The following is a 22,254-nucleotide window of genomic DNA, read 5'->3' as shown; positions in this document are numbered from 1 at the left end:
AAGGGACCCTGCTTGGTAATGCAATTGGGACAATGAGTAACAAAGGTTCATGCTAAGATGCTGTAATTTGCTAATGGAATAGTTTGAAAAGCTGAGATCTGCCATACAGTTCTAAAACTTTACGTGCTACCAGTCTTCCTTGTTGGTTGATTGAAGGTTTGAAGTCGTCGATCGAGGAGGTGGCGACAGTCACTCATTTTCGGCCGTCGCTGTTGCAGAAGCTGGATGTTGGCGCGCCTTCTTCTCGACACGGTCTCCAGCCGAAACGGGCTCTTGATGTGTGCCAGCTAACGCTTCCCGTCCCCGACACCATGTCAGAAAGTAACATAGCACGCCGAGCGCAATTACATGCTGCCAAACCCCGAAAGCGCGGCAACTCGTGGGAGCGTCACACAACACACCTGCTCCACTGCCCTCCTCCAGCCAGACTCTCTCTGCTCTGCCCGCGCTCCACGCGGCAGAGCTAACACCACCAAAGATCCTAAACACTTTGGTTCTCCATACGACATATCGATGTATTCGTTCGATAGCATAGTTTTCCCTAGGCAAGACCCAGCGTAAAAATACAAATAATATTTACAAAACAACCAATTACGCATCGACATAAATGCATATATATATATATATATATACAAATAGTAAAACAATTACAACATATAAAGACACAGAAATGTCATGAGGTAACAAAAAAGGAAAAAAATTATAGTACAATAGATGGAAATAGGAGGATATGCATTTCCGGCGTTACAGGGTATTTCGCCTGTTCATACAGTTTGCTCACCAGATGGTAGAGTTTTGTCAGGACTGGCTCTCCCAAGGCTGTCAGTAGTTCTAATGAGAATTATCCCTTGCGAATCCCAAAAGACAGTCACCATAACCTTTCCGGCCGAAGGAATGGTCTTCGCCTTTTTTGATGCAGATTCTTCCTTGGTAACCGTTGTTTAGATTGTTGTTTGGTCTCAGGAGTACAGTAATGTATCCATGTTTCATCCACAGTGACGAAACGACGCTTAAAGTCCTGCGGATTCTTCCTGAACAGCTGCAAACCATCCTTGCAACACTTCACACGATTCCGTTTTTGGTCGAGCGTGAGCAATTACAGAACCCATCTTGCGGATAGCTTTCTCATGTCCAAATGCTTATGCAAAATATTATGTACCCATTCATTCGAGATGCCCACAGCACTAGCAATCTCACGCACCTTAACTCTTCTGTCATTCACCACCATTTCGTGGATTTTATCAATGATTTCTGGAGTCTTAAGCTCCACAGGGCGTCCAGAACGTCCAGCATAACTTGTGCCCATATGGCCACTCTGAAAATTTTGAAACCACTTACAAACTGTTCCAACCGAAGCTGCGGAGTCACCATAATGTTTATCAAGCTTCTCTTTAGTCTCCTGAGGCGTTTTCCCTTTCATAAAGTAATATTTAATCACCACACGAAATTCTTTTTCGTCCATTTTTTGACAATCACTCGACTTCCTTGATTCACACGAATGCCAAATACAAAGAAATAGACCAATATGTCTGAAACTTGGTGTGCGTTCTCCCCAAAGATGCTACTAACTAAACATGACCTCGATACGCGCCAGTGGTGCCATCTCTCCGACGATGCACGGATTTTTCAAACGCCCCTCGTATAGATGGCGATAGTATTGCTTATACAAGGTACAAAACGGCAATGCATTGCCGGAGCTATCATTTATACTCAGGTGATTCATACGAAAATTTCCGATGAATTATGGCCGGACGACGGGAATTAATAGACTCTGAACGCGGAACAGTAGTTGGAGGTAGATGCATGGGACATTTCATTCCGGAAATAGTGAGGGAATACAATATTCCGAGGTTCAGAGGGTCAAGAGTGTACCGAGGATATCAAATTTGAGGCATTACATCTCACCACGGACGACACAGTGGCCGACTGCCTTCTCTTAACGACCGAGAGCAGCGGCGTTTGCGTAGAATTGTCAGTGCTAGCAGACAAGCAACACTGGTTGAAATAGCCGCAGAAATCAATGTGGGTCCTACGACGAACGTTTCCGTTACGGCAGTGCTGCGAATTTGGCGTTAATGGGCTATGGCAGTAGACGACCGACGCGAACCTTTGCTAAGAGCACAACATCGCCTCTCCTGGGCCCGTGACTATAATGGTTGGATCCTAGACCACTGGAAAACCGTGGCTTGGTCAGATGAGTAGAGGTTTCAGTTGGTAGGAGCTGACGGTAGGGTTCGAGTGTGGCGCAGACCACACGAAACCATGTTGTCAACAAGGCTCTGTGCAAACTAGTCCGGGTGGCAGAGTGGTTACCACACCTGCCTATAGTAAGCGGGAGATCCTGGTCGGGTACACATTTTTACTCATCGCTGCTGATTCCAGATAATGTCCCAATGCAGCGGACATCAGTCATTCCTGCCCTCTCCTTTCCTTCCTCATCACTTCAGTTTTCATATAACCTGTTCTACCAGTTTTTCGATTATTCTGTAAACGGTATATGTCAGTATTCTGCAGCCAGCAGCTGTGAAACTGGTGGTTCGAGCAGTATTCACGCCTGTTGCATCTGTCCTCTAGAGAATTTGGTCACGTAGGTCTGACAGAGGGAACTGACACGAGACCTGCTGCAGTCCAAAGCAAGTTCCGAGGTTCGGTCAGCGCGCACATGTCAAATTCTGATAGTATATGGACGAAATGCGATGTCTCATTCAGCCGGAATGAAATGGTGTCAACAATACGACCAAGATCGCACAGACCTGTGTGCTGCTAATCTGAAAGAACATATATGGGGGAAAGAGGTTTTTCAACGATGAGAACGTTTGGGTAGCGGTTCCCGAATGGCTTCGTGACCAAGCAACAGATTTATATTGTCGAGGAGCTGAACGACTGGTAGAACATTCCAGCCGCTATTTAAAGAGACTTGGTGACTGGGTTCAAAAATAGTGTCATGTATCTGTGTCACTTTGAACTGTAATGCAGCATTCGAGAAAAGATACTTGGCCTGCCATAACGTTTATAAGTCTCTTATATGAACAATGATGTAGTTCCTACTTTTCACGTAGCCAGATAAACGTATATTAACTGATGCCAAACGTGCCGCGGTGGAGACTGTAGCGCTGGTTCTTGGAATGGGTCCGAAAAAGTGTCTGCAGCAACTGGTGAGATTGGGGATCCCCGTAGCCGCGTCATCCATGTGTTCGTACCGAGCGGGGAGAGTTGCCGGGATGGTTCAAATGGCTCTGAGCACTATGGGACTTAACATCTGAGGTCATCAGTCCCCTAGAACATAGAACTACTTAAACCTAAGGACATCACACACATCCATGCCCGAGGCGGGATTCGAACCTGCGACCGTAGCAGTCTCGCGGTTCCAGACTGTAGCGCCTAGAACCGCTCGGCCACACCGGCCGGCTGTTCCCGGGCTGAATCTTTCGGAATAGATTCGAACAGTTGCCATCTCCATCCGTCCGCGACACTAATGACCTCGCCGTCGACGACACGTTAAACGCTGATTTTCTCGTCTCCCTTCCTTTGTTGCACCTGTTTGTAAAACTTCCCTTTCCATCTCAAGTACATGGTAGTAAGGTAGTGGTGCACAAGGCGACAGGTACCAAGCATTAGAAAAAATTTTCCTGGTATGAGGAGCGGTGAATAAGTAATGCAACACATTTCTTCGTCTGCCATTTGCGGTTGAAAAAATGCTGAAATTTTTGTGCGACATCGTGGAGTATTCCCGCATCATAGGCCCTGTAGTTTCATTACGTTCCAGTGGGGGGTAGTAGCTCTATATGTAGCCTTCAAAATGGCGTCTGTAGTAGAGGGAGCTGTCACTGAGTTATCTTCGGCATAAAATTAAAGCATCGCAAATAATCATAGGCACTTGCAGAGTGTGTACGGAGACTAGGCAGTGTACAAAAGCACGGTGAGTCGTTGGGCGTGGCGTCTGTCGCCATCGCAATAAAGTGGGGCAAATCTGTGCGATCACCCGAGTAGCGGCCGGCCGCACACAGCTGTGACTCCCGCAATGTTGGAATGTGCGGACACACTCATTCGAGGTGGTCGACGGATCGCTATCAAACACCTTGCTGCACAAGTGGAAGTATCTACTGTTAGTGCTGACAAACGCGTCCACCATTTGGGGTATTCAAAGATGTGTGACCGCTGAATTCCTCGCCGCCTAACAGGAGACCGTAAAGAGCAACGAAGGACCATCTCCACGGAATCGCTTGCGCGTTACGAGGCTAATCGTGACATTTTGTTTGTCGAACATTGTCACAAGCGATGAAACATGGGTTCAGCACTTGGAGTGTGACTTCCATCTGTTTGGCTCAATAAGTATGCACTGCACGGGAAGAAGTACGTGGACCATGGAGAGGTTACTGATGCTGCCGGACGTTAATTCCACTGTCGACCAGTAGAGTGGTAGCATGGTCGCATGCAGGACCTCCCAGTAAGTTGCCGTATGGCCGTCGCAATGAACGGAGATTATGTTGAAAAATAGGGTTTCGTAGCCAAGGGAGTGGAGAATAATATTGTGTATTGGAATCCTGAATAAAACCAAACCTCTTTCAGAAAAAAAAGTGCTGCATTACTTACTGAACGCCCCTCGTCAGTGGTGAGTAAGAACTTAGCCTCACAGTTATCATAACGTCCACAGATAAGCTGTCGTACGTGCAACGGGGTTGGACCATGTTCTTGATGAGTAACTGTGTGAAACATTCAGAGTAGAGGAGGCCGTCAACGGGTGGCACCTGGGCGCATGTGAGCTTGTTACACGACCTCACCTGCCTCAGGTGAAAAGGAACGTTGCACGAATAGAAGTGTGCGTGGCTATGCACCAGATTTGGAGAATGTTGTGATTTCTCCAAGACTCGCGAACACAGGAGGAGGTGGAGTAAAACACTCTAAAATCTCCATTTTAGATATAATTGAGTTGGCTAGTTTGAAGACGTATGATGCCTCAAGAATCAAATATTATTAGTGGAACAAAAACCTTATTATATCACAGAGAACTGGTGATTAACCACACTCACGTCTACACTACTGGCCATTAAAATTGCCACACCACGAATATGACGTGCTACAGACGCGAAATTTAACCAACAGGAAGAAGATGGTGTGATATTCAAATGATTAGCTTTTCAGACCATTCACACAAGGTTGGCGCCGGTGGCGACACCTACAACGTGCTGACATGAGGAAAGTTTCCAACCGATTTCTCATACACAAACAGCATTAGAACCGGCGTTGCGTGGTGAAACGTTGTTGTGATACCTCGTGTAAGGAGGAGAAATGCGTGCCATCACGTTTCCGACTTTGATATAGGTCGGATTGTAGCCTATCGCGATTGCGGTTTATCGTAGCGTGACATTGCTGCTCGCGTTGGTCGAGATCCAATGACTGTTAGCAGAATATGGGATCGGTGGGTTCAGGAGGGTAATACGGAACGCCGTGGTGGATCCCAACGGCCTCGTATCACTAGCAGTCGAGATGACAGGCATCTTATCCGCATGGCTGTAACGGATCGTGCAGCCACGTCTCGATCCCTGAGTCAACAGATGGGGACGTTTGCAAGACAACAAGCATCTGCACAAACAGTTCGACGACGTTTGCAGCAGCATGAATTATCAGCTCGGAGACCATGGCTGCGGTCAACCTTGACGCTGAATCACAGGCAGGAGCGCCTGCGATGGTGTACTCAACGACGAACCTGGGTGCACGAATGACAAAACGTCATTTTTTCGGACGAATCCAGGTTCTGTTTACAGCATCATGATGGTCGCATCCATGTTTGGCGACATCTCGGTCAACGCACATTGGAAGCGAGTATTCGTCATCGCCATACTGGCGTATCACCCGGCGTGATGGTGTGGGGTGCCACTGGTTACACGTCTCGGTCACCTCTTGTACGCATTGACGGCACACTGAATAGTGGACGTTACATTTCAGATGTGTTACGACCCGTGGCTCTACCCTTCATTCGATCCCTGCGAAACCCTACATTTCAGCAGGACAATGCACGAGCGCATGTTGCAGGTCCTGATCGGGCCTTTCTGGATAAAGAAAATGTTCGACTGCTGCCCTGGCCAGCACATTCTCCAGATCTCTCACCAATTGAAAACGTCTGGTCAAACGTGGCCGAGCAACTGGCTCGTCACAATACGCCAGTCACTACTCTTGATGGACTGTGGTATAGTGTTGAAGCTACATGGGCAACTGTACCTGTACACGCCATCCAAGCTCCGTTTGACTCAATGCCCAGGCGTATCAAGGCCGTTATTACGGCCAGAGGTGGTTGTTCTCGGTACTGATTTGTCAGGATCTATGCACCCAAATTGAGTGAAAATGTAATCACGTGTCAGTTCTAGTATATTTGTCCAATGAATACTCGTTTATCATCTGCATTTCTTCTTGGTGTAGCAATTTTAATGGCCACTAGTGTAGAAGTGTATGAGGATTCTGTAACGAACAAAAAGTCGGTGCCCGAGATTCCTCGGTGGGGGGGGGGGGGGGGGGGGGTCAGTAGCAAGTGCCCCTCTTGCCGCCCCCTACTCCCCCCGCCCCGCCCACGCAGCTAGCTGCACATGACGCCGCAGATAACAGAGGCTGCGCGACGCGCCCGTCGCGGCATCAAAGAGCCCGGCCTGAGCGAGGGTCCCCAGTCGTTTTACGATAGCGCAGCGCAGCACAGCACAACGCCGCCGCTTTTACTGCCCACATCTGCCCGTCTGCAGCTCCTAAACAGGAAGTCTGCGCTCCCAGCTATCTCCGGGAAGTCGCGATTCTATTGCGGCAAAGTCGTGCTTTGGACAACGTCCTGAACGGGAGCCGTTGTGACTAGGAAAAGAATATGATTACTTACCTCACCTAAAGAACCTCTGGATTTTCCATTAACTACTTCGCTATGCTTCGATTTGTAGTGATACTTTAGTCGAAGCGTTTCAGGTGCACAGTTGTCGAAGTATGTTGAAAAACATCTCCAAAAGGAATGCACACTACTTTTTTTTAAATCCATCTTTTATTCTACATGTTTGAAAGTTTTACAGTGTGTAGATATATCCTTTAGGAACATTATTTTCATTTCTCCGCATAATTTCCATCCCTCTCAACTGCCTTACGCCATTTTGGAACCAGCGCCTGTATACTCACACGGTAAAATTCTGGACCAACCTGTTCGAGCCACTGTTTGGCAGCGTGCGCAAGGGAGTCATCATTTTCAAACCTTGTTACACCAAAAGAGTCTTTCAGTTTCCCAAAGAGATGATAGTCACATGGTGCCAGGTCAGGACTGTAAGGCAGGTGTTTCAGTGTTGTCCATCCGAGTTTTGTGATCGCTTCCATGGTTTTTTGACTGACATGTGGCCGTGCATTGTCGTGCAACAGCAAAACATCCTGCTTTTGCCGATGTGGTCGAACAAGACTCAGTCGAGTTGAAGTTTCTTCAGTGTCGTCACATATGCGTCAGAATTTATGATGGTTCCACTTGGCGTGATGTCCACAAGCAAGAGTCCTTCGAAATCGAAAAACACCGTAGCCATAACTTTTCCAGCAGAAGGTGTGGTTTTGAATTTTTTTTTCTTGGGTGAATTTGCATGATGCCACTCCATTGATTGCCTCTCGTCTCTGGTGAAAAATGATGGACCCATGTTTCATCACCTGTCACAATTCTTCCAAGAAATTCATCTCCACCATTCTCGTACTGTTCCAAAAGTTCGCTGCATACCGTTTTTCTTGTTTCTTTGTGAGCCACTGTGAACATCCTGGGAACCCAGCTGGCACAAACCTTTTTTAACGCCAACAGTTTCAGTATTCTGCAAACACTTCCTTCCCCTATCCCAACAATTCGTTCACTGTGATGCGTCTGTCAGCTGTCACCAATTCGTTAACTCTCTGCACATTGTCTGGAGTGTATGCAGTACGAGGCCTGCCGCTTCGAGGACAATCCTCAATATTGCCGTGTCCGCTTTCATCACGTACCCTGCTTGCCCACCGTCTAACTGTACTGCGATCGGCAGCAGCATCTCCATACACCTTTTTCAACCTCTTGTGGCTGTTTCCCACTGTCTCGTTGAAACGTCCCCTTAGAACAATTATACATGACTGTCCTTAAACTGACACACAATATTTTTAGCGCAACGCAATCTGACTTTCAAAAATCCCTACAAAAAAAAATGGCCCTGACTAACATTAACCTATGCGTTTCACAAATCGCTCACCTCACAAAAATCTTGGTTACTCGAACTACTGCAATATAGCGAGCGCCACTACTGCCAGCTAAATAAAAGATTCAAACTACGGAAGGCACTAACTACTGATAGGCATAGTTAGCAAATGAAAGATTTTGATAGAGAACAAATGATGTATTTACCTTAATAGTCATAATATATATAGCAGTTCATGACATCCAGTCTTACAAATTTCAAAACTCCGCCATCTCTCTCCCCACATCCACCACTGCTGGCGGCTCACCTCCAACTGCCCAGCGCTACGCGCTGTTAACATCCAGCTGCCGCTGCCCCACACTACAATGGCAGACAACAATGCAAACTGGCCACAGACTGCACACAGCACAGCCAGTGATTTTCATACAGAGCGCTACGTAACGTTGCCAATAAGAAAACATAAACAGCCTACTTACATCGTTTTCACAGCACAGGAATTCTATGGCAGCACGTTGCTTCTGACGAACTTCAAGTGTAGCAGTCATCTTGAAGACATACTGTGACGCCGCCACTCACGGGAACAGGTTGAACTAAGTTTGAAAAGAAGCGGGAAGGATGTATATACACACTGTAAAACTTTCACATTTGCAGAACGAAAACTGTATTTTTACAAAAATAGTGTGCATTTCTTTTGGAGTGTCCCACGTAGTACACTCTAAGACAGAAAAACGACGCACTACGAAAAAGTGTCCCAATGAGACGGAAATTGGTAGATGTGATGTATGTGTACTGACAAACAAAAAATGGTTCAAATGGCTCTGAGCACTATGAGATTTAACATCTGAGGTGACCAGTCCCCTAGAACTTAGAACTACTTAAACCTAACTAACCTAAGGACATCACACACATCCATGCCCGACGCAGGAGTCGAACCTGCGTCCGCAGCGGTCGCGCGGTTTCAGACTGAAGCGCCTAGAACCGCTCGGCCATTCCGGCCGGCAGTGACGAACAAATCATTACAGTTTCAGAAAAATCAAATGACTTATTCAATAGAAAGAGCTTCACAAATTGAGCCAGTCAACAATACGCAGGTCCACCTCTGTCCTTACGCAAGCACTTATTTGGCTAGACATTGATTGATAGACTAGATGGCTGTCCTCCTAAGAGATATCGTGCCAAATTCTGTCCAGTTGGTGCGTTACCTTATCAAAATCCCGAGCTGGTTGGAAGGCCCTGCTCGTAATGGTCCAAACGTTACAGCTGGCCAGAGATCCGGTGGCCTCGCGGGCTAAAATACTGTTCGATAAGCACGAAGGCAAGCAGTAGAAACCCTCGCCGTGTGCGGGCGGGAATTATCTTGCTGAAGTGTAAGCTCAGGATGACTTGCCAGGGCAACAAAATCGGGCTTAGAATAGTGTCGACGTACAGTTCGAACACGCTCGGATTTTATTAAACCAGAGCATAGGCCGCACCAACTTTGTTAAGTAGAACGGTGAAAGGGTTCTTTAACAGACCTACAGATCCGTTGTATTAGAAAGAGAACTGAATGGAGAAAAAATTCATTGACATCTTCTCTTGAAAATTCTGACACTGAACAGTTGAAAATGCTGTATATTGGTAAAACTCGTACGAAAATTTCGTATTTTCACACTATTTGTATGACTTTACAATCCTCATGAAAGCGTTAAAGTAACTTTTTAAGAAGTCAAATTTCAAAAACATCCCCTGGAACGTCACAGTGCTGGAACCTCCTTTTTTTATAAATCAAGTACCATACACTGATTTGACAAAAGTCATGGGATAGCGATAAGCACTCGTATATAGATGGGGCTAGTACCACGTACGGGTAATTGATTGAGCTGTCATTTGTACTCAGGCGACTCATGCAGAAAGATTTCCGACAGATTTTACAGACTTCGAACACGGAGCTAGACGCATGGGACATTAGAAAATTCAATATTCCGCGATCCACACGGTCAAGAGTGTACCGAGGATATCAAATTTGAGGCATTACCTCTCGTGACGGACAACGCAGTGGACAACGGCCTTCGATTAACGACCGAGAGCAGCGGCGTTTGCGTAGAGTTGTCAGTGCTAACAAAAAAAAAAAAAAAAAAAAAAAAAAAAAGGTTCAAATGGCTCTGAGCACTATGAGACTTAACTGCTGAGGTCATCAGTCCCCTAGAACTTAGAAGTACTTAAAGCTAACTAACTTACGGACGCCACACACATCCATGCCAGTGGCAGGATTCGAACCTGCGACCGTAGCGGTCGCGCGGCTCCAGACTTCAGCGCCTAGAACCGCTTTCTTTTCTTTTTTTTTTTTTTTTTTAAAGAGTGTTCAGTTATGAGTAGGTGGAGACAAGGCGGGCAGGGGTCGAAACCCGAGGCCTGGCCGCGATGTCTCCCCCCTCCCATCCCTGAATCACTCCCTCAAAGTAGCTTTTTGATTTATTTTTGTTTTATTTTTATTTATATTTTTTTTTACCAGGAAAAGGGTAAATGAAAAAAAGCTCTTTATTGGTACAAACTTAAATACAACAGAAGTGCCATCCTACCGGCGAAAATAACACAAGACAATATACTCGTACAAGGCGAGGAATTTTTTTTTTTTTTTTATGAACAAGGTGTAGGGAAAAAAAGAATAAAAATTCTGATGTAATCTAAGAGGTGTGAAGCAATATACAGTGGAGCGAGGGAAAGACCAGTGTTGTCTGGGGTAGTGCATTAAAGAAAGCAGGCGCGTGTCCATGCGCCTACTCCACTGTGGGTTACAATGTAGAAAGTAGCGCGGGGAGTCTCAGATGTCAGCAGGGGGGGGGCGGGAGTGCTGTCGGCGTGTGGCACCATCCAACTGAGCGGGGGAGAAGTAAAGATCGCATGTAGGTAATTGGCGAAGAAGGCGCGGTAGCGCGGTCGCTGTGAAACTTCCCTTTGAACAATTTATACACAACTGTGCTTAAACTGACACACAATATTTTTAGCGCAACGCAATCTGACTTTCAAAAATCCCTACAAAAGAATGGCCCTGACTAACATTAAGCTATAAGTTTCACAAATCACTTACCTCACAAAAATCTTCGCTGCTCAAGCTACTGCAATACAGCGAGCGCCACTACTGCCAGCTAAATAAAAGATTCAAACTATGGAAGGCACTAACTACTGATAGGGATAGTTAGCAAATGAAAGATATTAATAGAGAACAAACAATGTATTTACCTTGATATCATCATATATAAATATAGCAGTTCATGACAAATTTCAAAACTCCGCCCTCTCTCTCCCCACATCCACCACTGCTGGCGGCTCACCTCCAACTGCGCAACGCTACGCGCTGTTCACATCCAGCTGCCGCTGCCCAACACTACAATGGCAGACAACAATGCAAACTAGCCACAGACTGCACACAGCACAGCCAGTGATTTTCATACAGAGGTGGCGTTACCAATAAAAAAACCTAAACAGCCTACTTACATAGAAGTTCTTCCAACGTTTGCGGCCTGTCTGTTTCAGGAATAATGATCGTATTGATTTGTCTCGAATCTAAGACAAGCCTGATCGATCCATTTTTCTTCTCAACAACATGTAATGGATTGTTGTATGAGCTTACTGCAGGCTCAATAATGCCCTCGTCGAGCATAGATTGTATTTCTGTTCTAACACGGTCCCTATAATGTGCTGGAATTACATATGGTCTAACACAAAATTTAGTATGCTCACGAACACGAAATTGGTATTTAAATCCCTTGATTGTTCCTGTTTTATGAGTAAAAACTGTGGAATGTGCTTGTAAAATCTCAAAAAGGTCCTGCCTATCAGTGTCATTACAATTCTCAATTGTTTGAATTTTATTCTGAATTAACTTATTAGTGTCAAATGCGCCGTCGATATCATCCCTGTCAGTACTTGCAGAGTGATTGTTAGTGTCTAGTTCCGTAGAAAAGTCCGAACTGTTGTCCAACAGAAAGTAAAGCCGATTGATTTCTTCGTCATGGTTTGCGAGCCAATCTTCAAATTTCAAAGCTATTGACTTACCTTCCTTCTCTAAACTTATTTCAGCATCGTGAAAGTTTAAGATTGCTTTGAATTCATTCAAAAAGTCTACTCCCAATATAATTTCCGTCGACAATAATGGAACAATAAGAAAGTTCGTAGAGAAGCTGTGGCTTTGACAAAAGAATTCTGAGTTGGTTTGTTGCCGTACATCTACACTTTTTCCGAAGATTGCACCTTGTAATTTAATCTTACGTAACGGAAGTGTGGGGCAATCGTTCGATTTGTTGCATTTGCTAAAGGCTGTTTCACTAATTACTGAGATGGGACTGCCAGAGTCAAGTACTGCCGTAAATTTTACATCATTTACTGTAATGTGAATCACAGGATATGCAATATTGTTATGTTTTATGTCGTGTTCCTGGAGTAAGATGTCCCTAATGTCTTCCATTTTTACGTAATTACTAGCTACGGCAGCTGCGTCGTTAGTGTCATAAGAACGTTTTGTGGCTGCCAGCGGTGTGAGTCATTGCCTATTGTCTCTTTGTTGGCGAGCGTCGTTATTGGGATTTGGAGACCTAACTTCTACAAATTCACCGTGACGAGAGGGCCCTGCCTTGTTTAAATCCCGCCAGTTCTGATGCAATTCAGTTCTGTCGTTACGATCATATCGTCTGTCGTCATGTCGGTAGATTCCATAGTTTCTTTCTTGTCGGTCACATGGTGGAGAATTTCTCCCTGAATCGTAACTGCGCGCTGGTCCGTTGCGTCTAAAGTTATTCTGTCTCCCTTGATAGTATTTATTTTGGTTCCCATATTGTCTGTTTCTCTTATTGTCTCTGTGATAGTCATTACCACGGAGAGGTGATCTTTCCCTGTAGTTATTACTACTCTGCCAACGGTTGTCATACGGGTGGTGTCTGTTTCGGTCACGATTTGTGTTGTGATAATAGCCTTGTCGCGTCCAGTTATCATTTCTGTCGTCACGGAATTGTGACGGATGTGACCTGTAGTGATTGTTTTCCTGTTTTCGCATCCCGCGACGGTATGTGTCAATTTCCAGTTCTTGTAACAGTCCCTGAAATGCTTCAATGTCGTCTTTGCAACGTCCTGCTAAAATAATATGTCGTAAATGTTCAGGCAATTTGAGTAAGCAAATGCGGATGAGTTCTGAGGGGCTGTGTGGGTTTGAAAGATATTGATTCTTATGCAACATGTCTTCAAAATATTTGACAAGACTGGAAAATTCAGATTGTTCAAAGTGTTTCATCATCATGATGCTATGTTTTACACGGTCTTGTGTAGCTTGAGACCAATATGCTGAGAGGAAGGCATGGTAAAACTCTCCTTCACTGTGGCAATCGTGAATTACCGATCGCATTCTTACAGCTGGTTCATTCTCTAAGTAGCCACACATAAATTCTAATCTGTGTTCCAACGACCAGTTGGGAGGAAAACAATGAGAGAATTGAGAAACGTCCCCTTTGAACAATTATACAAGACTGTCCTTAAACTGACACACAATATTTTGTTAGCGCAACGCAATCTGACTTTCAAAAATCCCTACAAAAGAATGGCCCTGACTAACATTAAGCTATAAGTTTCACAAATCACTTACCTCACAAAAATCTTCGCTGCTCAAGCTACTGCAATACAGCGAGCGCCACTACTGCCAGCTAAATAAAAGATTCAAACTATGGAAGGCACTAACTACTGATAGGGATAGTTAGCAAATGAAAGATATTAATAGAGAACAAACAATGTATTTACCTTGATATCATCATATATAAATATAGCAGTTCATGACAAATTTCAAAACTCCGCCCTCTCTCTCCCCACATCCACCACTGCTGGCGGCTCACCTCCAACTGCGCAACGCTACGCGCTGTTCACATCCAGCTGCCGCTGCCCAACACTACAATGGCAGACAACAATGCAAACTAGCCACAGACTGCACACAGCACAGCCAGTGATTTTCATACAGAGGTGGCGTTACCAATAAAAAAAACCTAAACAGCCTACTTACAGCTGTTCGACTTCACTGTGGGCTGTTTGTAAGTACTGCCAGAAATCAAGGCGTGATTTGTCGCCACCATTATACATGTAGTTGATCGTCCATCCCTTGACCCATACAATCGCATGATTTTTGGAGGCGGGGAAATAAGTATTCTCAGGATGGATAAAAGTCCGTGGGTCAATCGAGTCCGGCGGAACGCTGAGGTAACAGGCAACGAACTGTCGAGCAAGTTTCCAGACGTCACTGGTGGCAGTACAAGTCAGTTGATGGACATCGTCATCCACGAGGTGGCAAATGGAACAAAGTGGAGAGTCCTGTAGTCCGATGGCGTGAAGGCGATGGTTTGTGGCGAATTTTTCATTTGCGACTTGGTACCATGTTGCCCGGACGTTGGAGGGAAGAAAAGGCTGGTGGATATGACGCCAAACCGTGGGCCACCGCTTGGACGGATGTCTGAGTTCGATATTGTTGCTGGATATGGAACGAAGGAGTGGGGTGTAAAAATCTTTAGGTCGAGGAGAACGCGTGGTCGGTAAGTGTGTGTGAGCATAACTGAAGTCGACGATGAAATCAGAAATGTGCGTCAAATGATGCTTGATGTGTCCGACTGGTACTGGTGGTGTTATGGTCGCGGGCACAAGAATTTCCAGCAAGCTGCGCGTAAGGGAGGTGCCCCCGTGCCACTGCTTGTGCATGGTGGACATGTACAAGGACGCCGCTCGGAGTCGCACATTGACAAGGCCGAGGCCTCCTGCTCGCGGGGGAAGGGTGAGCGTGTCGCAGCGGACCTTAAAGATCGTACCGGCCGTAAAAAAGTATCCGAGGGCAGCCTGGAGGCTGCGTCCAATAGTTGATGGCAGCGGGAGGACCTGTGCGATGTGGACCATTCTGGCCGCCACATGTTGATTAAGGTATTGGACACGTTGTAAAGAATCGAGTCGTCGGAGAAGATTTTGTAGCACCGTCGTGCTGATAGTTTGGAGTGCACGACGAAAATTGATGGCAGCGGAGCGGCGCACGGTGGAGGTGAAAATGATACCAAGATATCGTAGTTGTTGTACACACGGAAGAGGTGCTAGGTCTTCGTGTGAGAGGCCGCGTCCAATGGGCATCGCCGCGGATTTAGCCACATTCATGTTACTGCCCGCTGCAATGCCGTACGTTGATATCAAATCAAGTACCGTGTGTGTTTCACTCCGTGAGCGGATCAAGAGGAGGAGGTCGTCCGCATACGCACGACATCGAAAACTGTGCTGTCGCAAAGTGAGACCAGAAAGGTGGCTCGTCAGACTCCCGATGAGTGGCTCCAGGCTTATGGCATACAGTAGGGTCGAAAGTGGGCAGCCTTGCCGTACGGAACGCCGGATCGCCACTGGTCCCGCCACACGGCCGTTAACCTGAATCAGAGATTCGGCGGTGCCGTACAGGCGCCGGATCACGTCGATAAAGGCTGGTGGAAAACCCATGCGGTTCATCACTGAGAACAGAAAAAGATGCCGCAATTTGTCGAATGCGCTGTCAAAATCGATGGCAACCACTGCGGCGCGGAGTCTGCACGCCGCTGCCAGTGCAATTAAATCGCGACATTCTCCTGTGGCCGTTTGTATATTAACTGAGCCGCCCGGAGTTGTCTGTTCCGGGGATAGAATGCTAGGCAGGATCTTGCGGCATCGCGTTGCCAGTAGGCGTGTAAAAATTTTACAGTCTGCGTTAAGCAGAGTCAGGGGACGGTAATGTGCTGTCGTCACACCTGGTGTCTGTTTGTGGATGGGTATAATAATTCCCGTGACGAAGGACGGCGGTACGGCGTTCCCCATTGTCAGCAGTTCATTAAACATCGTTGTCCACCGTGACGCCATTAGTGTGAAGAAAGCGCGATAAAATTCTATCGGCAATTCGTCGACACAAGGTGACTTATTCAGAGCACCTTTTCTGATTGCATCGTGGGTTTCGTCACGCGTAATGGGCTCCATCAGCTTGTCCGCTTCGTCGTTGGTGAGGGTGCGAGTTACGTGTGGTAACACAGACTCCTCAGCGTGGTTGTTGATAGTCTCCTCCTGGTACATTGTGCGGTAGTGGTCGACAAAGGCACTGACGATTTCGGCCTGGAAAGTGACGTGGTGGCCGCGACAGGTGGTGATCTCGGTGATGAGTTGTCGTCGTCGATGTTTCCTATCGGAGGCGATATGATGCATGGTCGGATGTTCTTGTTCCGCCGAATCTTGACGTCGGGTTCGCACCACAGCCCCCTGCAGTCTACGGCGTGTCAAAGTTACAATTTGCGCGTTAATCCTGCTGCGTTCCCTCTGGGTGTCGGGGGTGAGCGGTTGGGCGTCCAGGTCGCGGAGAACGGCGTAGAAATAGTCGGTAGTGTGCCGGCGCCACATAGCAACTTCCTTTCCATACTGAATCAAAGTACGTCGAATGGCAGGTTTGGCAAATTCCAGCCACCAGGTCAAGGTCGTGCAGTATGTAGGTAAGCGATGTTCACAGGTGGCCCATGTCTCGGTAACACGTTGAAGACATTCGGGATCATGAAGATGGGAGGTGTTTAGCTTCCAGGGTGCACGACTACGCCAGACCACTTGCTTGGGGAAGAGAATGTTGCAGATGTAGGCACAGTGGTCCGAAAAGGCCAGGGGCCAAAGTTCTGCACCTTGGACTGCAGGTGTGAGTTCCCGAGAGACGTAAATTCTATCAAGGCGGCTCGCGGAGTGACTCGTCTGGTAAGTATGTCCAGGCGCGTCGCCGTGCCGAACTTCCCAAGTGTCGCGGAGCAACAGATCTCGGACGACAAGACGCAGTTCTTGACAGGTGTTGTAGTGGGGCACTTGATCTTTAGGGTGCAAGACACAATTAAAATCACCCCCAAGCAAGTAATGGTCGCAGCGTCCAAGAGACAAAGGAGCGATGTCTTCTGAATAGAAGAGTGCCCTGTCGCGTCTGCGGGTGGAGCCTGACGGAGCGTAAATGTTGACGATACGCGTCCCCATGACGGTGACGGCCATGCCTCTGGCAGATGGAAGGTATGTGATATCGGCCACTGGAATACCTTCTCTGGCGTAGATGGCTACGTCGCGTCCCAGGTGATCACCAGGAGAAGGATAAGTGTTATATCCCGCGACGTCTGGAAGTGTGGCCAGGTGTACTTCCTGTAGTAGTGCGATATCGACGTCTGACGCCCATATCATCTCTCGCAGCAGTTGGAGTTTCACGGGTGAGCTAATGGTGTTAGTGTTGATCGTCGCTATTCGGTAGGTTTGGAGCCGTACCCCGCCGTGGAGGGGAACTCCACCGGCGGAGGATGAAGAGGGGCGAGGCAACGGCGAGTCGTGCCGTACGCCACCTGACGGCGTTATCAGCGGCGTAGCGATGCTTCCGTCTGGGGTAACTCTGTCCCCAGCGTGTGGTCCGGGTCCTCATCACGTCCTCACTCCACACCATTGAAGGCGTTGTCGTTGTGATGGTCGTACGTTCCACTTCGGTCGTAGGGGCAGAGGACGTCTCGGCGGCAGTCGCATCTGTGGAGTCCATTGGTTCAGGAGCACCTGAGCGAGCCAGTAGAGTAGGCATCGACGTATCCACAGTCGGCGTCATGTTGTCGTCATTCGTATCGTCATGCAGGTTCTCCGAGGCCTCGTCGTGTCGGACGGCCTCTGGAGCATCGGGGGGTGGTGATCCGTCTCGTTCCGAGACCGTACGGCGCCTCCTCTTGCGCCTCTTAGGTGAACGTTGTTTGCGGGTTCGTCCCTCCGTGTCGGAAGACGGGAAGGAGTCGCGTCGCTCTGAGAGGAAGGCCGTCGCGGGAACGTCCAATGAAGGGGCGTCCATATGTTCAGGCGGGGGGGTGTCGGAAGTCGTCGCTGTTGGTAGTGGCGCCGGAGTAGCGTCAGGCTTTGAGCGCGACGCGTCGGCCCCAGCGGTATCCGTAGCAGCTGGAAGTGTCACCGGTGCATGGTCCGATGGGCGGCGGCCGGTGGGAGGAGAAGAGAGCGCCGATGCGTAGGTGATCGCTAAAACCGTCGTCGGTGCCGGAGGTGCCACGGTAGCGGCTGGCAGTTGGGTGATTCGTCTCTGAAGACACTCAGATCTGAGGTGGCCTTCTTTGCCGCACCCCGAACAGGTCTTGGGTTGGCCGTCGTATATGACAACCGCGCGGCACCCGCTAATTTGCAGGTAAGATGGCACGTGGCGATGGAGGTCGATGGTGATCTGCCGGACACCGTTAAGAACAGGGTACGTTTGGAATTGCGCCCAACGTTCGGCAGTGTGGCCATGTACAGTGCCATATGGGCGGAAAGCCGCGATAACTTCTTCCGCCGGGAGCTCGAACGGGAGTTCGAAAACTCGTATGGTGCGCATTCCTAAGCCGGCATGGTCGACAGTGACCGCTCCGACATTGCCGTCGGCGTGGCAGAAGCGTAGTCCATGGTTGGTATCACGAAGTATTCTTTCACATACCGCGTCATTGACGACTTTGACGTACACAGTACTGCTTAATATGGACAAATGGATGCCCAAGATGTCAGAAGCTGGGATCTTAGCAACGTCGCGTAGGAAGCGTTCCACTTCCAAGGCCTTTGGTCGTGCGTAGTCGTTGCAGAAGTTGAAACGTAAAGTTGATTTTCGAAAACGGTTGGCCATGATTCTAGTGCACGTAAGCGACACGTAAGTGACGGCCGCTGAAATGTAAACAACAGCGAGCGCGCGCGCTCCGCAGGCAGAAATAACAACACGTCCACACTGCACGGCGGCGAAAGCCGGACTGGCAGCCACTCTGGCCGGCTCAGTGTTAACAGACAAACAACACTCCGTGAAATAACCGCAGAAATCAGTGCGGGACGTACGACGAACTTATCCGTTAGGATAGTGCGGCGAAATTTGGCGTTGATGTTTTATGGCAGCAGACGAGTGATGCGGCTGCCTTTACTAACAGAATGACTCCGCCTGCAGCGCCTCTGCTGTGCTCGTGGCCATATCGTTTGGACTCTAAACGAATGGAAACCCGTGGCTTGGTCAGACGAGTGCCGATTTCAGTTGGTAACAGCTGATGGTAGCGTTCGAGCGTAGTGCAGACCCATAGAAGTCATGGTCCCAAGTTGTTAACAAGCCACTGTGCAAACTGGTGATTGCTCCATAACTGTGTGGGCTGTGTTCACATGAGTCCTGGTTTATACTCGGCTACGTGGAGACCATTTGAAGCCATTCATGGACGTCATGTCCCCAAACAACGACGGCATTTTTATGCATGACAATGCGCCATGTCTCCACTCAATATTTGTTTGCGATTGCTTTGGAGAACGTTCTTGTCAATTCGAGTGAATTGTTTGGCCACCCAGATCACCCGACATAAATCTCATCGAACATTTATGGGTCATAAGTGTGAGAGGTCAGTTCGTGCACAAAACCCCGCGCCAGCAACACTTTCGCAGTTGCGGACGGCTATTGAGGCAGCGTGGCTCAGTACTTCTTGAGGGGGCTTCCATCGACTTGTTGAATCCATGCCACGTCGAGTTGCTGCTCTACGCCATACAAAAGGAGTTCCGACACGATGTTCTGGGGTATCCCATGAATTTTGACACCTCAATGTATACACTGATCGGCCAGGAGATTATGATCTCCTACCTAATACCCGATACGCCCACTTTTGGCACAGATCACAGTGAAGACGCGTCGTGGTGTGGAGACAATGACGCCTTGGTAGCTCGCTGGAGGGATTTGGCACTACGTCTGCACACAAAAATCGCCTGATTCCTGTGAAGTTGCGGGGAGGGGGCCATGAACTCCGACGCCACGTTCAGTCACATCCCAGGTGTGTTCGATAGGGTTCAGATCTGGCGAGTTGGGTACATCAACTGGAACTCGCCACTGTGTTCCTCGAACCACTCCATCACACTCTTGGTCTTGTGACATGGCGCATTATCTTGTTGAAAAATGCCACTGCCGTCGAGAAACATGGCCGTCATGAAGGCGCGTACGTAGTTTGCAACCAGTATACGATACTCCTTGACTGTCGTAGTGTCTTGCATGAGCTCCACTGCACCCATGGACGCCTACGTGAATGTTCCCCAGAGCCGCCGCCAGGTTCTCTCCGTCCTTCACTACAGGTGTCAAGGAACTGTTCCCCAGGAAGATGACGGATTCGCGCCCTCCCATCGGCATGATGAAGAAAATATTTCACGCCCATCCATCGGCATGATGAGGAAGGATTGGGATTCATCCGACCTTTCAACGCTCTGCCACTGCGCCGTCGTCCAGTGCCGATGCTCACGAGCCCATGTAAGTCGTATTTGCCGATGTCGTGGCACATGCATGGGTCGTCGGCTGCGGAGGCCCATCGCTAGGACACACTTGTACTCTGCCCCGCATTATAGTCTGATGTTAGTTCCGCCACAGTTCGCCACCTGTTCTGTTTACCAGAGTGCCCAGCCTACGATATCCGAGATCTGTGAAGAGGTTTGGCCGTCCAGCCCTCCGACGGCTGGACGTGGTTTCACCTTGGTTTCGCCACGTGTTGAAGACACTGACTGCAGCACTCCTCTAACATCCGGCAAGTCGTTCTGTTTCCAAAATGCTGGCGCCGACCCTACAGGCCATCACAGTGTGTCCCCAGTCAAACTTATAGAGATTGCGCGCCTTCCCCACTCTACACTCGGACAGCGCGCTCACTGATGGTACATGCACCGTACACGTGACTGACTAGCAGTCACTGCTCGCCAGGTACAATGCTATCTCCTGGACGGGTTTGTATTGATAGTGAGTCGGTGGTCATAACGTTCTGGCTGATCACTGTATGTACAGCGTTATTCAACTGTCCCTAACTCCGGGTTCTAGGCAACTCGCAAAGCCTGAAAAAAATCACATGTGAGATTTTCACGTTCTCTCGCTCGCTACACGTTAACCATGAGTCCTAGAGAAAAAAAAAATCTTCTTGCAGGAAATTTAATGGAGTTAAATTTTGTACCGGGAAACGTTTTCACTGGAGGCAACAGCTCTTGAGTTATTCAAGAAAAAAGCGTTTCAAGGTCACTTTTTTAGGTTTTTCTTGAATAATTCGAAAACTACGGCCTCTGATGAAAAAGTATCCCAGTGCAATATTTAACTACATTAAACACACTACAAAAAGGTGCTGTTCATTTCGTCTGTAGGACTAATAGTTTGCGCTCAGCAAGCGAAGAATACGGACATCTTGCGCGTGGTATTTGAAGACGTTGCTGTTAAAACCCATATGTGGGGGCAGCCGAATTATCCTGCATATGCAAATAGTCAGAAACATTGTGAAAAGCTTGTGAGGATGTTGCAGGGGAGATTGTGCTGAGCAATAATTCTTACGAAAAAAATTCGATACGTTGCGCCGTTTCCGAGTTGTTTAGCATTAAAGCTTAACTAATCAGGCCGTCATAGTAAATTCAAGGAGACTCCCTGAGGCAGTATGGCCAAACTTCTTGTTCGTTTGATTTCCTCAAACCGAGTAAAGTTAGCTTTTTCTCACCTAGCACATTTTAACTGGTAATGAGCATTTGAAAAAGTGGTTACTCACGGACCCCACACGTCTGTGTATTGCCGCTTTTGAGTGCGTGCAAGTACTTGATTTTGCGCTCGAAACGATCTGATTGGCTAACTTCAGTGTTAAATAAATCGTAAATGGCACAACGTATCGATTTTTTTTCTGAGTGCAAGCTTCCCTAAAACACCTTACAAGCTTTTCATGCTGTTGCTGACCACCATGCACATATAATCAACATATCAGCTGTCGTGCCGGCCGCTCTGACCAAGGCACTTCAGTTGGGAAACGCGTGACCGCTACGGTCGCAGGTTCGAATCCTGCCTCTGGCATGGATGTGTGTGCTGTCCTTAGGTTAGTTAGGGGACTGATGACCTCAGATGTTGAGTCCCATACTGCTCAGAGCCATTTGAACCATTTTCAGTTGTCGTTTAGTGGTCTTCTGAAAATAAATTAAGCTGCATTACTTCAGCCTCCGTAGCTGAGTGGTCAGCCTTGTGGAATGCCACGCGAGGGGCCCGGGTCGGAGACTTTCTCGGCTCGAAGGCTGGGAGTTGCGTTGTTTTCTTCATGATTTCACA

The 22,254-nt window shown here is 47.9% G+C and overlaps 1 protein-coding gene across 1 annotated transcript in view; it reads left to right on the top strand.

Moving 5' to 3' along the window:
* LOC124545504 (nucleoredoxin-like) overlaps window positions 1-22,254 on the top strand; it is a 247,508-nt gene that overhangs the window by 18,066 nt on the left and 207,188 nt on the right. The window lies entirely within an intron of this gene.

Source organism: Schistocerca americana, chromosome 8 (assembly GCF_021461395.2).
Source record: "Schistocerca americana isolate TAMUIC-IGC-003095 chromosome 8, iqSchAmer2.1, whole genome shotgun sequence".
Taxonomy (NCBI): domain Eukaryota; kingdom Metazoa; phylum Arthropoda; class Insecta; order Orthoptera; family Acrididae; genus Schistocerca; species Schistocerca americana.
Note: the sequence above shows the minus strand (reverse complement) of the source record. Positions and strands in the feature narration are given on the sequence as shown.